Here is a 14,808-nt window from a genome sequence, read left to right as displayed (position 1 = left end):
TATTTAAATGTAAGACAAACTAGTTCACAATCTTATCAGTTAACCTTAATATTAAAGCCATAGTTTTTCCCAACAATACCCATTATCACCTAATAAGACCTAGCATAAGCTAGTTATACATAATATAACCTATTAATGCACATTAGGACCTAATAGGATTCCCTACGTCCTGTTAAGATCCATATGGATCTTATGTACCTAGTAAAGTATGATAAGGGGCCATAATGTCTTGTATAGTAATTTAATATGCATAATTATCTAATAAGAGCTAAAATAACCTAATAAGACCTAATAGAACCTATTAACATGCTTTAGGATCTAGTAAGACTCATTAGATCCTTTTAAGACCCATATGGATCCTATGTATGTAGTAATGTATCATAAGGGGTCCTAATGTGTCATATAGTCATGTAATACCCATTATTATTGAATAAGAACTAACAAGATCTATTAAGTCCTAATAGAACCTATTAACACACATTAGGACCTACTAGGACTCCTTAGGTCCCCTTAAGACACATATGGATCCTATGTACCTATTAATGTACTAAAAGGGGGTCTTAATATGTTGTAGAGTCATTTAATTCCAATTATTACCTAATAAGACTTAACATGACATATTAATACCTAATAGAACCTATTAAATTTTTTTAGGATCTAGTAGGATTCCTTAGGTTCCCTGAAGACCCATATGTATCCTATGTACCTAGTAATGTATCGCAAGGGGTCTTAATGTGTCCTATGATAATTTAATATTCATTAGTACTTAATAAAACCTAACATAACTAAATAAGACCTGATAGAACCTATCAACACATGTTAGGACCTAGGAGGAACCCTTAGCCCCCCTTAAGATACATATGGACCTATTATAAACTTTGAATCCCTAACAAATCTAACACAAAATATCTTGACCCCTTTCAACCTAACATGATCTACTATAAGACTCATTAAGCCATGTTAGGATCTATAAAGCCCTAACATGTGTAATATGACCTATTATGTAACCTCTTTTGACAAACTAACATGTGATAAAAAATTAGATTGTTACAAATATGATTTACCTATAACCAAAAATAAAATGTAATGTAGTAAAGTTTTAAATGTAATAGATTTAAACTTTTACTTTTATGTTCAATTGTTATTAAATTAGATTGTTATTATGGTTTTTTTATAGGTAATAGGCTGATGCCTTGATTATTTATTGTTTATTTATTATTATTGTTAAGATTAATTATTATTATGTATTAATTGTGAGTAGATCACAAATGTTTGAGAATATCACTCAAGATAGACATACATTATTTTCAAAAACCATACATAATTTATAGGATGCTATTAGTGCTCTTAATAAGAGTCTACAAAGTTCACTCACCTAATAGCATAGGGAGAAGGTGAATGCTATATATTAAAGATGCATTACTTTATATAATTACCACTATTTAGTCATTTAACCCATATGATAACATCTATATTTAAAAAATTATACCTCTCTCTCATAGTGTTACTAGTACTATGAAGTGAAGGTAGATAGATAGTATCATCTCTATTGCTAATGTGAAGGACATGTTCCCACATTATTAGGAGAAGGTGAATGTGAGAGGTTGCATATTGATGTCTTGGTGGCACTATTCATATACCCTTGTTAGTTTACTACATATCACATGTGGCCCCAAAAGGATGAGCTCTCTCTTCTACAAACAATTATTTGTAGAGTTTCATCTACATAATGATGTTGACTATACAAATTACCTTGACCATGTTAGTAAGGGTAAGGGGAGACTTTTAGATAGATTTAGTTCACCTAATGCCCTAGTTATCAATAACAAGAGAGAAATTGTTGGTCCAAACATTTTGGTGATGCCAAAATGTTTGGAACTATCTACAACAAGAGAGTGTCCTAGATGACACTCACAATGATGTTTATGAGAGGATCATGACTATTGCAACACAAGTCCATGAGGTATGCACTAATTAGGTGTACAAATATATGAAACACTCAAAATCTATGTCTACCAGTGGTCATGATAGTGCATCTTCTTCTACTTTAGATATGTATTGAAGGAGGTGGACATAACATCTCCACTAGAGATTGTGATAGAGTTTGTGGTGGATTGTTTGCAAGGCATGAAAATATTTTTATGCAATGATCTTCTTTCAGCTTATCAATCCATACACATGTTGAATGGAGTTCCTCTTAGTAGAGTGCCATCATATTTTACTAACCTCATTAGTGGTAAAATAAAGGCATAGGATGGATAGGGGAAAGATGATATATCTACTCTAGCTACACCTATAATACATACCATATTTGAGTAGGATGCTCCTAGCCTTGCCTAGCTAGCTTTAGATCCCCATTATCATACATCACAACAACCATTATTTACCAATATGCTCATGGATCCTATTATTATCATGTCACATGTTTCTTTTACTAATGTTGACCTAAGAAAGATGGGAGACATGTATTGGCTACCACGATGTCATATGGGGATTTACATGACACCTACCAACCCTGTGCACCATGAGATGTAGGTATAATTTTAGAAACATGTCTATTTTAATTTAGATTAAATAGTTAATCTATTAAAATTATACCTTCAACATTTTTAGTATCCACAACCACATCAAAGATATCACCTACAAGTATAGATAAGTATCTTTATTTATAATGTAAATTATTTGAGCATTACTTATTATTTCAATAATAAAATAAAAATAACGAAAAAATATTTGTAAAAATGCACTTGTAACAACCAAAATAAAAAACCATGTTCATAATTAGCTAAATTAATAGGATAATGAATGTCTATATCAATGCTATCTTCTTCATAAGGAGGAATTCTTATAATCTCTTTCATATCTTATTGTGAAACATAACCATTTACAATATTCTCACATTGACTCATTGCATTATTCTAATGTAGTCAACACAAAAAAAAACCATTTTTCTCTTACTTAAATTAGTGGAGGTTTGTGTTGTCCTATAGTCATTAGTTGATGCAGATTTATAATATCAATAATTGTTTGACAATTGTAAGGATTGGATCGATCAATATCTATAATACTCAACACATGTGAAAATTACAAATTTCTATGTCAATAATAATAATTGATATGATAAAACAGAAATGTAGATTATTTTTTTGAAAAATTAATAAATATAAAATTATTTTACCTTTTAGCTCCCAAAAATAGTATTTATTATATGTTGTGTCTCGAGGAGAAAATTTAGTTTTGCACCATTCAACAACTTGCTTTGTATTCTTCGTTTCCTTACCTGCACATAAAAGAGAAGTTTATGAAATTTTAAATATTTATAAATTAATTGAAAATTATACTTATATATCAAATTTGGATAGTAAACACTAATTTTATGCCTACAAGTTCATGTTTGGGAAGTGTTTTCTTTACACATGCTCGTACTCTATCATGCTTTCCTTTTCCATGTCCACTTACAATGAAGCTCCAAATAAAATTAACATTACATGTCTAGCATGTTGCATTGATAGCCAATTCAATGCTTTTGCAGACTCAAATTAACCTCAAAAAAATAAATATCAAATTCATATAAAGTAATCAAAATCAGCAAATTATTCATTTAATTATATATGCAATTCAATAATTTAACTTGAATGTACATGTACCTGCACAACCATTAGACCAAATCTAGTGTTTAAAAGCATATATTGCATAATTCACAAGATCTTCAAAAAAAATTGCAAAATAATGGGGTATATAGCTCCTATCGAGAACCCTATCATCACTGATACAAAAATAAAGCCCCTTAATGATAATGCTCTAATCTAGATCAAAACTTTCTACCTCATCCATATTAAATTGCCCATGTCTATAGGTAGCTTGTACAAATATTATAGCTTCATTAGAATTATAATATTTAGCTTAATTTTCTGACTAAGGGAAAAATGTATAGTTTTTAGAAAAATCTGCAATTGATAGAATACATCAAAGTTTTGAATCTCAAAACTATTTAGCATGCCATCTTGCACCATGACAATGTTGGATATGTGGATAAATCATAGTATAGAATTTTTTCATAAACTTGTCATATGAAAGATTACTCCCATCTAATGCATTTGTTTTAGATTCAACTCCACCCTTAGTTCAATATTCTTATACACAAATTTATTTCACACAAATGGTGTTGAATGATCAATATTATCTATTTCATATGACATTTTTTTGTAAATCTCCATATTATCTAGATGCACTTTTTACACATTGTATTGATATATCACGTAAAATTATCTTCACAAACTATGTTGTACTTCTAAGAATGATCATAGTTGTCTTAAGAGTTGCCATAACAATTTTGTATAATTGCAAATATAGATAAAACTGTTGAATAATTGAGAAGGGGAGTGAATCAATTATCTTAGGTCCCTTAAACAATTTTCATCTCTTAAACTTGTGAGAAAATAAGCCTTCCTAATTATTTATAGCATCCAACTGACCAGTAAAAGTTTATGATATTATGCTTATGAAATAATAAACATGCAAGACACTCATAAACACACTAACACCAAATTTTAACATGGAAATCATATTTGGTTGAAGCCTACTATGGGAATAATCACCCAAAAAGAAATTCATTCTTTTTAAGCGAGCTTGGTAAAGATCCAATTTTGTTAAAGGTTACAAAATACATTTATTAAATGCTCCCTATTAGGTGATTTTCACCAAAGTTCAAGATTTGTCACTCTTCTATGAGTGGCCTCATTAAAGGAATTAATACATTTGTTAGAATTCCACCTTACAAAGGATTTACAAATAGGAATGTTAAATCCACCCAATTAAGAGGTTTTCTACTATAAAGGTTAGAAAATAATAGTAAAATAATCTATTGAAATAGAAACTACATTTGTTTGTCCAGATCTCCTTTCTTCTCCTTTATCTTTTTCAAACTCTTCATTGTTGGGTGATCAACACACACACACACACACACACACACACACACACACACACACACACACACTTCATATCAGCTCTTTCCTTCACAGTTTTCTTAGCCTTTGTTCTTCTCAATGGCTCTTCTTGTCGATCTCCAAGTCATGTTGCCAATTAGTGTAAAGCACTTAGTCATTCCCAAGGTAGAGGTGGTCAGTCATCACTGTGACTGAGCCATCTTACAAAGGTAAGTATTGCCTAAGGAATTGCTCATGTTTTAGTATAAGTTGAGTTATCCTACTATTTTTGAGAAAAATTAGTGGTCACTAAGTACTTCAAAGTATACCAAGCTAAGTATGTTAGCTGAGTAGCATGTGTATGCTAAGAAGTCATCTTATTCCAAGTAGAGTTAGCATGCCAAGTCACAACATATGAATAATAGTTTTGACCGAGCATCAAAATGTTTATATGTCAAGTAAGCCAATTTTACATATGTGTTTGGAATAGCACAAATGATTAGGTAAAATGTTTGGGCTGACTTCTATGCATGATATAATGATTGTAGAGAAATTAAAGGATATGATTGATCGTTAATCCGTATGTAAGCCATGTAACCAATTAGAAAAAGGGAATGCATAAATGGAAAAAGAGATGAATCTACAATATCATTGATATTGATCTAGAAGCTTCCTCTACTATCTATTTAAGGAGGATTCAAACCCTAAATGAGAGAGATAAGAGAGGCTATGTTTAGATGTTAGAAGTAAAGGCCATGCAGAGAGACCAAGAAGAGCACTGAAGGGAAGAACAAAGTTATATCAAATTTGGGACTAGATCAAATTTGCAAATATGAGATTTGTTATCAACATTTTATGTGCAAACTAAAGGATTAGGTATTGATAAATTCTAGCAAGTGAATCAAGGTAAATATCTTAACAGAGTGGTCCTAACAAACCTTTGTAAATTTCCTAACATATTTCTTACTTCATTGTAATTTTAAATCCTTTAATCAAGGTAGAATGAATAAGTATGTAAGCTCTTAGCAGAGTAGACCCCTCATAGGGAAGATCATTAGAAGTGATCAAATTTGTAGCCCTAATAGGTGAACTTTGTTACTGCAGTAGTGAAGATTAGTGGATGTCATTCCCACCATAGTTTTACCTTCACCTTGGAGGGTTTCTGGGTAACCAAATCTCTAGTGTTATGTGTTGATCATTTACTTTCATGTTCATGTATGTGATTAGTTGTTAGATCTATCACAATATTGAAGTTTATGTTTATGTGATTCATGATATTGTTGTGAAATGGATTAGTGGTGAATATATTGATTTGATATTTACTTTAAGGGATACAATATCTTTCTTTCCCAATAAACTTCCAATAATTGGTATCAGAGCTTAGTTCTCTTAGCAAAAGTCTAATCAATTGAGAGTTAAGATCTTGGAGATGGAGATTTATAAGTTGGGAAAGATCATTGAAAATTAGAAGCTTGAGATACAACTTATACTACAACAACTTGAGTCAGCAAAATAAGAATTGAGGGAATCCCTAAAGAAAATAAATCATTTGAAAATTGTGCAAAATGAAACTCAATATCAAGAAGACACTGAAGGTCTACTTGATGATGGAAATTCTAGTGAAATTGATACACCAATTGTAGATCTATTGGAGAGGAACAACATATTGAATGCAGAAGTCAGAGGAGTGAAGAGAGAGCATAAAATTCAATTAGTAAGACTATGTGAAGTGACTAAATAGTAAAAGAAATATGAGGAAGACAAGGCATTGGTAGAAGAAGATAAGAGAAAAGTGGATACAAGACTTGATGAAAGGAACACTAATGTGTAGAAGCTCACAAATAATTAGCTGGACATGGTAAATCACTTGTAACATGAAAACCAAGAGTTAAATGGAAAATACATGGAAATTGAAATTTTGAGATCATAGAATGATCACTAATGAATGATATAAGATATGAAAAGGAACTCATTGAGATGATGAACAAACCTAATCAAGATATGAGATACTTTGAGGAATTGATGAGAACACAAATAAGATCCAATGACACCTTTATAATAGGTTATACTGAGCACCTATCATCTATTAAAGAAAAAGAATGTTCAAAATGTGGAGAACAAAGGAGTGCAAAGTCAAAGAACAATAAACCTACATGTTATCACTATAGGAAACTAGGCCACATAGAAAATATTTGCAGAAGTAAGAATTGTAAGTCCAATCCTACACCAAAATTCAATGGATATTTATTTAGTTGTAACAAGCATGGGCATCTGACATATAAATGCTAGCCAAAGGCTAGTAAAGCACCAGTTGCACCTAGATTTGAAGGACATTGTTACAATTATGTCATAGAGCACATAATTGTAGATCCAATATAATTGGACACCTAAGGAGCAAGGTAATGCTCCTAATAAAGGAAATACAATTAATTGGTATTACAATACATGATATAGTTTCCATTATTGTGGTGAATATCGCCATGTTGTAGAAAATTGTTTAAAGACACACTTTAGAGGTGAATCCAAGAGTTGGATGAATATACGGTTGATTTGTTATAGTTGTCACAAGATTGGACATATAAGAAGAAATTGCAAGACCCAAGAACCTACATCTAGCAATGAATAAAAAAAGAAGTGAAAATATTGTTGAGATGATAAAGAACTTGATGAATCAAACCTTGAGAAAGAAGGAAGAAGCAAGTAGTAGTATTGGAACTAGTCAAGCCAAGATCACCCAACCCAGTGGACTAGGTGATCATGCTACCTTAAACTAAGCAATGAAGGTATGTAAAAATTTTTATACTTAAATGCTATATCTTACACTAATTCCAAAAAAAATGTATTAAAGTCCATATCTACATAATATAAGATGTAGTAGGACATAACTAAATTGTGAACCAAGTAAAGGAATACTAAACCTATATGTTGACTAGTATGTGTTAAGTGTCACTAGAGTTGATCAAGTAGTGAAAAAATATCAATATTGATTGACCTAATATATTGACCAAGTTAAGTATGGAAGTATCAATAATGAACAAGTTGTGCTTTTGATCAAGAGATGGAATGAAGTGAATCTATTAATTGATCTATTATGTAAAGACTGAGCCAACTGTATTACACCCACTAGTGTACGAAGCATTTCCTGCAGACCCAATTTGATTGTTTGAACCTATATATTGAATTTTATTGTTCATTTTAATTTTCCATGTGATTAGATAATTTGAAGAGAAATTATAAGGCATTTGGAAGAGTGATTAGTGAAAAATTTGTGAAGATTCAATTGCGTACCATGAACAAGTATTGTGAAGTGTTGAAAAGGTTTGTAAGTCTTGAGTTACACACATTTTGTTTTTCAAAACCTACCTTGAAGAAATGGCAAAAATTTCATCTATTGAAGTGAAGAAGAAAGGAAATAAGGTAAGAAACATTTAATTGGTTAGGAATGATGCTTTTCCACCTCCGAATTTCTATGTCATGCTAGAGATTGTGATGAAGTTATCCCTCGAGTGCCCTGTCATCAATCCCACTAAAGGTTATAATGATTCATGATGTAAGGTTTTGCCTTATGTGCTAAGTGAGTGATACTTGACATTATGTATTGAGAGAGGCATATGAAAAATTGTGTGAAAATGGATCTTTGAAGAACAAGTACAAAAATATTACTAACAAAGGGTTAGTTCGATCTATAGACCTCCCTTGTAACTTAAAGATTGAATGGATAAAGGTGATTTTAAGAAAAATCAATGACATAAACATGTGGATGGAGAATGGATCAATTAATATTACAAAGGAGATCATTCACTGAGTCAAAAAATACCCTACTCTCAATGCAAAAAGGACTATGTGATTCCAAAGTAAGGAAGTGATCGAGGAAACCACAATGGTCATGTGGAACAAAATAGGTATGCAAATTTCTATCATCATAGACCCCAAAATTGAGTTTGAAGTAAGGGTGATATAACATAAATTTTAATAGTTGAGAAGGTTGGATAGTGTCCCCTATATTGGAGTTGATCAAGCATGGAAGATTGTTAAGAAGGATCATATGATCTTACCGAGCTACAATTAACACAATTGGAAGAGAATCTATCATCAATTGGGAAGGCCAAAAGCATAATGTGTAAGTTCAGACCCTTGATTATTTGCATATTTTTCTATATTCAAAATACTTTTCCTACATTTGGAGATGTTTTCTAGAGTCTAGATTGACTAGTGACGAAAAAATTTAAAAAATCATTAATCAATTGGGAGAAAATTTTGATAATGTAATAGATAGTTACTTTGATGTATTTATGCAAAAAATGAGGAAGAGGGGAAAAATTATTGTGTCTTTGGTTGAGAATTTTTATGATGATGTTTGTTTCCTTGTTGATACTAATCTTACTTATGTTAAGGTTGTCATATCAATGGTAGCATTGTTGAGTTTGTTACCCTATGAGGTAAATATTGATAAAATATATGTAGCTATTATATAACTATTGGTAGAAGAAGTTGATAAAAATGAAAAGACATTTGGGAAGTATGAGGAAGAAAAAAACCAAAATAACTATTAGTTCAAAGATTGCTAATTTGGAGAGAGAGAGAGAGAGAGAGAGAGAGAGAGAGAGAGAGAGAGAGAGAGAGAGAGAGAGAGAGAGAGAGAGAGAGAGAGAGAGAGAGAGAGAGAGAGGAGATGGTAAAAAATCTTTAAAATATATTAAGCAAAGGAGGATAGTAGAATGTGCCACTAAAAATCAGACAAGGTCAAGGGGAGGATCAATCAAGTGATGAAGTGATGAGGATGAAGAAAATACTGAAAATAAGGGTGAATAAATTATTGTTGCCGAGCCCTGTGCTAAGAAAGAAAAGAAAATCATCATTGCTAAGCCCACTGTGAAGGAGAGTTTAAAGAAACCTACACCTCCAAGCACAACTAGAATGAGAATAAGGGTATGAACCATTATAGATTTGGCCAAGTCATAGAATAATATAGAAGTGAAGATGACATCACAAGGACAAGGGGTGAACTCTAGTAAAAGAAACCAAATGCTAGCCAAGATAGAACTGAGCTAGCCAAACAAGAAACCAATGAGAAGGCTTGTATTACAAAAAGAGGATGAAGAAGATGAAGAGAAGACTGACTTTGATAATATTAGCCAACTCAAAGTGGTTGTACATAAGAGTCTGACAAATATTGACCAAATATGCCAAAACATTAAGAGTAGTGTAGGTTTGTTTGGACTCAAGTTTATTAAATTTGAAAAATTGAGTAAAAGTAATAAGGTTAAGATAGAGGAAGCCATGATAGAAATGATGGGAACATTCAAGATGATACCATTAGAAATTGGCAATCTTATACGTATAGAATTATACAATAAAATTGATGAGAGATTACAATTTTTCATAATGATAGAGAGGTGGATTAGAGAGGCTTTATTTTCCCAATAAATGCCCAAATTCAATAAAAAACAAATTGCTAAACTCATGGAGCAATATAGGAGCATATTTTTCCCTAAATACAAAGCATTTTCTGTATTGAAAAATAAAGTTGAAGATGTAGTACAAACAATGAAAATTGCTCTAGAAAATGATTCTTGGTATGATTTTGGATAAGGAGAAGAATGATGAAAGAACCTCTAAGACAATCGAGTTGAACAATAAAGAAAACCTTGATGAGCTAGAAAACTTGGAAGCAATAAAGAAGAAGGTAGAAGAGAGTGAGAAGATGGATGTTGTTATGATTGAGGATGCACATGAGGATACATCACCAAATGTCAATCCTTTGATTGAGGAAGAGCTTAGGAGTGTAGTTCTTACAAAATAAACATCAAATACACCTCTACCATGCACTAATCTAGTCCTAATTCAAGTACAAGGTTATGCAAAGGTAGATAGTGCATCAATTATGATTACAACACCTGATAGTTTTACATTTTCCATAGACATAGTTGAGGTGAAGGATACAAAAGGTGAAAGTGTTGAGGAATAGGGTAAGCTAGTAATTATTATTTTACATCCACCACCCGAGGCTAACTTGGCAACTTGACCTATGATCATATGAAAATCTATAAGATGTGTTGGCAAGGAAGACCAAAGCAAGAATAATTGAAAAGAGAACATCAACTTAAGCAGCTCTTACATGAGATAAAATGTATATATTTTTAATGCATTTGATATTCAATATATCAATTAGAAGACACCTATTATAGATCAGTTAGTTCACATTGTTGAAAAGGTCAACAATGCTGATATAGAGACAAATGAGAAGTTTATGAAGTGGCCTGAAAAGAATTTTGAGACCAAATTTTTATAGAAACTTTCAATAGAGATTACCATAAGGTAGGTTAAACTTTCTGATCGTGTAAATAATTTAAAAGGAGTTGTACAAAATGTTCATTCATTGTACAAAACATTTTGTGAAGTAGAATTATTTACAAAGGATAACCAACATCTTATTGAGAAGCTACAATTAGATTTAAAGTTAACAATACATTATTTGAACGTGGACACAACTTCAAGCTCCACTCATTTTAATAGCTTGACCTATAACCAAGGGAGATTAGATAATTTGATGGATAATGATGGAAAAATAAGGTCTAAATTGATTTCTATTTAAACAACATTGATACCTCACTTGGAGGTCATGTAGAGAGAGTTGTTAGTAACAAAAGAGTTAGTACAAAGAGATCCTCATCTCTCTTCAGCCACTAATTTGGTTGATCTAGCTGCTTAGTTAGAAATCAAGAATCAAGTTTTGGAATCTATTAGATCTAGTTGGGACAATTATTTAGTAATAATTCTATAGATTCACAAATTTTTTTTGGATAAGTACAATTTGACCCCAAAATCCCAACAACCATAAGTGACAAAAACAAGGGGGAAATAGTTGAAGATCAAAGGGAAAATGACTATAATAAGGAGATGTAATGGAATGATGAGAAATGTATGAAATATATAATGTAATGTTGTCAAATGTATACTCATTTTGAAGTCAGAGTATGTCAAAAGTCATGTACATATGTTGTATTTATGAAGATCGAGTCACAGTCAAAGGTGGAGTACTATTTTTCAATTTTGGATGTAATGTAAGGACATAAAAAAGTGTTTTTTCCAAAAATATCAAAAGGGGATATTATTGATCTCAAAGTCATGTTGCTAATTAGCATTAAACATTTAGTGATTTCTAAGGTAGAGGTGGTTGGTCATCACTACAACAGAGCCATCTTACTAAGGCTAAGTATTGTATAAGGACTTGCTCATATTTTAGTATAAGATGAGTTATCCTACTATTTCAAAGTTAAGTTAGTAGTCTCTAAGTACTTCAAATTATACTAAGCTACATATGTTATCCAAGTTTCATTTGAATGTCCAGAAGTCAACTTATGCCAAGTAGAGTAAGTGTCGAGCATCAAAATATTTATATGTTGGGTAAGTTAGTTTTTGCATATGTGTTTGGAATGACACAAATTCTTAGGTAAAATTTTTGACATTTAAGGAGACATTTATGTGTGACTTAATGATCATAGAGACATTTAAGGAGATGATCAGGCTTTTTTTTTAAATCATTAATCCCTATGCAAATCATGCAACCAATCAAAAAAAGGGAATGCATAAACAACAAAAGATGATCTTGATCTAGAAGCTTCATCTATTATCTATTTAAGGAGGATCAAAACCCTAAAGGAGAGAGAGAAGAGTATGTACAAGAGAGGATATGTTTGAATGTTAGAAGTACTGACTAGGAAGAATGACTGAGCAGAGTAGTGAAGGGAAGAATAGAGTTATATCAAATTTGAGACCATATCAGAGTTGTAAAGAGGAGTTATGTTATCAATATTTTAAGTGCAAATTGAAGGATCAGGTATTGATACATTCTAGCAAGTGGATCAAGGTAAATCTCTTAGCATGGTGGTCTTAACAAACCTTTGTAAATCTCCTAATAGATTTCTTACTTCATTGTAAGTTTAAATCCTTTAATCAAGGTGGACTGAATAAGTATGTAAGCTCTTAGCAGGGTAGAACCCTCATAGGGTAGATCATCATAATTGATAAAAATTTTAGCCCTAAAAAGTGAACTTTACTACTATAGTAGTGAAGATTTGTGGGTTTCATCCCCACCCTAGTTTTACCTTCACCTTGGAGGGTTTCTAAGTAACCGAATCTCTTGTGTTATGTGTTGATCATTTAATTTTATGTTCATGTTTTTGCTTAGTTGTTAGATCTATCACACCATCGAAGTTTATGCTTATGTGATTTATGATATTATTGTGAGATGAATTAGTGGTGAATATATTTATTTGACATTTTCTTTAAGGGATAAGAGTTTAATAGTTGTTGATTCACAAAACCTCCCCCACCCAAGTATCTTACTTTCTCAATAAACTTCCAACATCTTCTATTCTAATTTTAAAAACCAACATCATATCCACTCTTGATCATCCTTTATATATATTATATTTTCTTCTTAATCACATTCACTAGGGCTTCCTTGATTTGCTCTCATCTATTTGATTACAACTCAACTTATATACATTGAATCTATTGCTTAGAAAAATATTTTATGAATCATGCCAAATGTGATTCACCAAGGAACTTGAACTTTTCTCAAATCATGAACCTTTCCTTAAGACTTCTCCATTTTCTCTTACCTAACCTTTTCCATCTATTGATTACACTAAAAATATTCTTTTCATCCTTAGAATCTTCTAGATTAATCTAGATTCATACTCAATGTCATCCTACAAATGATTTTTCAAAAAACTATTTTCCTTCACCGACCTGCGTTCTTGTTCAACTAAACACCCTCATCTACTCGATTAACACTTTCTCCTCAATTGCAATATTTTATTGGTAACACTTGTGTGTGTGATTAATTCATCACAAACCTTGTTTACTAACACTTTTTTTGTAACCTTCCGTCGAACAATACCTTTGCTTATTGACCACTATTTCTAGCTTGACATCACATACGTGTTCCTTTTTCTTTCACTTTACAACTACATTTCTCTATTACTGAGCAATGTAACTTACTTGTACATCATTCTAGCACTTCATCAAATCACATGAAACAATCAAACCAATAGTACCTTATCAAATATTGATTCATCAATTGCCCATTTAATCTTACATACTTAATATTACTTCTTCAATCCATCTTATAACTTTACCAACCATATTTTACTTATCATCAAAAACTTCAAATGAATCATAAAATTACATAAATTAGTAAGTTAAAAGACTTGACATCAATGAAAACATTACAATTGATCCATATCTTCTACATACCTTTCATTGATTCATTATCTAACTTTTTCATCATCTACATTAGTATTAGTTGGGATAAAAATCTGATCTAGGAGCATCTTGGGTTGCTTGTTTATCCTTCTTGTGTTAGTTTGGATGTGCTTGATTACTCCCTTGCACCTACTCAGTAGCTATTGTTTCAATTTACTTGATGGATTCTTTTAGTCTTTTCTATCAAGTTGGTTGTCTTGGCTCGGTGTACATGTTTTCTGAGTGATGATTTTCTTCATTTGCTGAGTTATTCTTTGCTTCATTTACTAAGTGTGCTCAGTGGCTTGGTTTGTCTATTCGGTAATGCTTAGTTCCTTTGTTCATCATATTTTCTGTTTGGATCTTTTTGGAGAGCTAACCTATGTATATATTTGTGATTTTTATTTAATGTATGTGATCAATCATTGGGATCTGTGTGGACCTATTTTAGGTTGTTTCTTTATCAAATATAGATGTAGAATCTTTTGTATACCATTTTGGCAAGTATAAATAAGAAGGTTGAGTCTTAGGTTAAGTAGGAGGAAATAACAATTGTAAAGTAGAAGATAGTAAGTCTAGGAGAATGTGGATTGTGCATGATGCATGAAGAAATTGTTCTATAATTGAATCT

The sequence above is a fragment of the Cupressus sempervirens genome, chromosome 4 (genome assembly GCF_028749045.1).
Source record: "Cupressus sempervirens isolate cs-2001-9-10 chromosome 4, ASM2874904v1, whole genome shotgun sequence".
Classification (NCBI taxonomy): Eukaryota; Viridiplantae; Streptophyta; class Pinopsida; order Cupressales; family Cupressaceae; genus Cupressus; species Cupressus sempervirens.
This window is presented reverse-complemented; position numbering follows the sequence as displayed.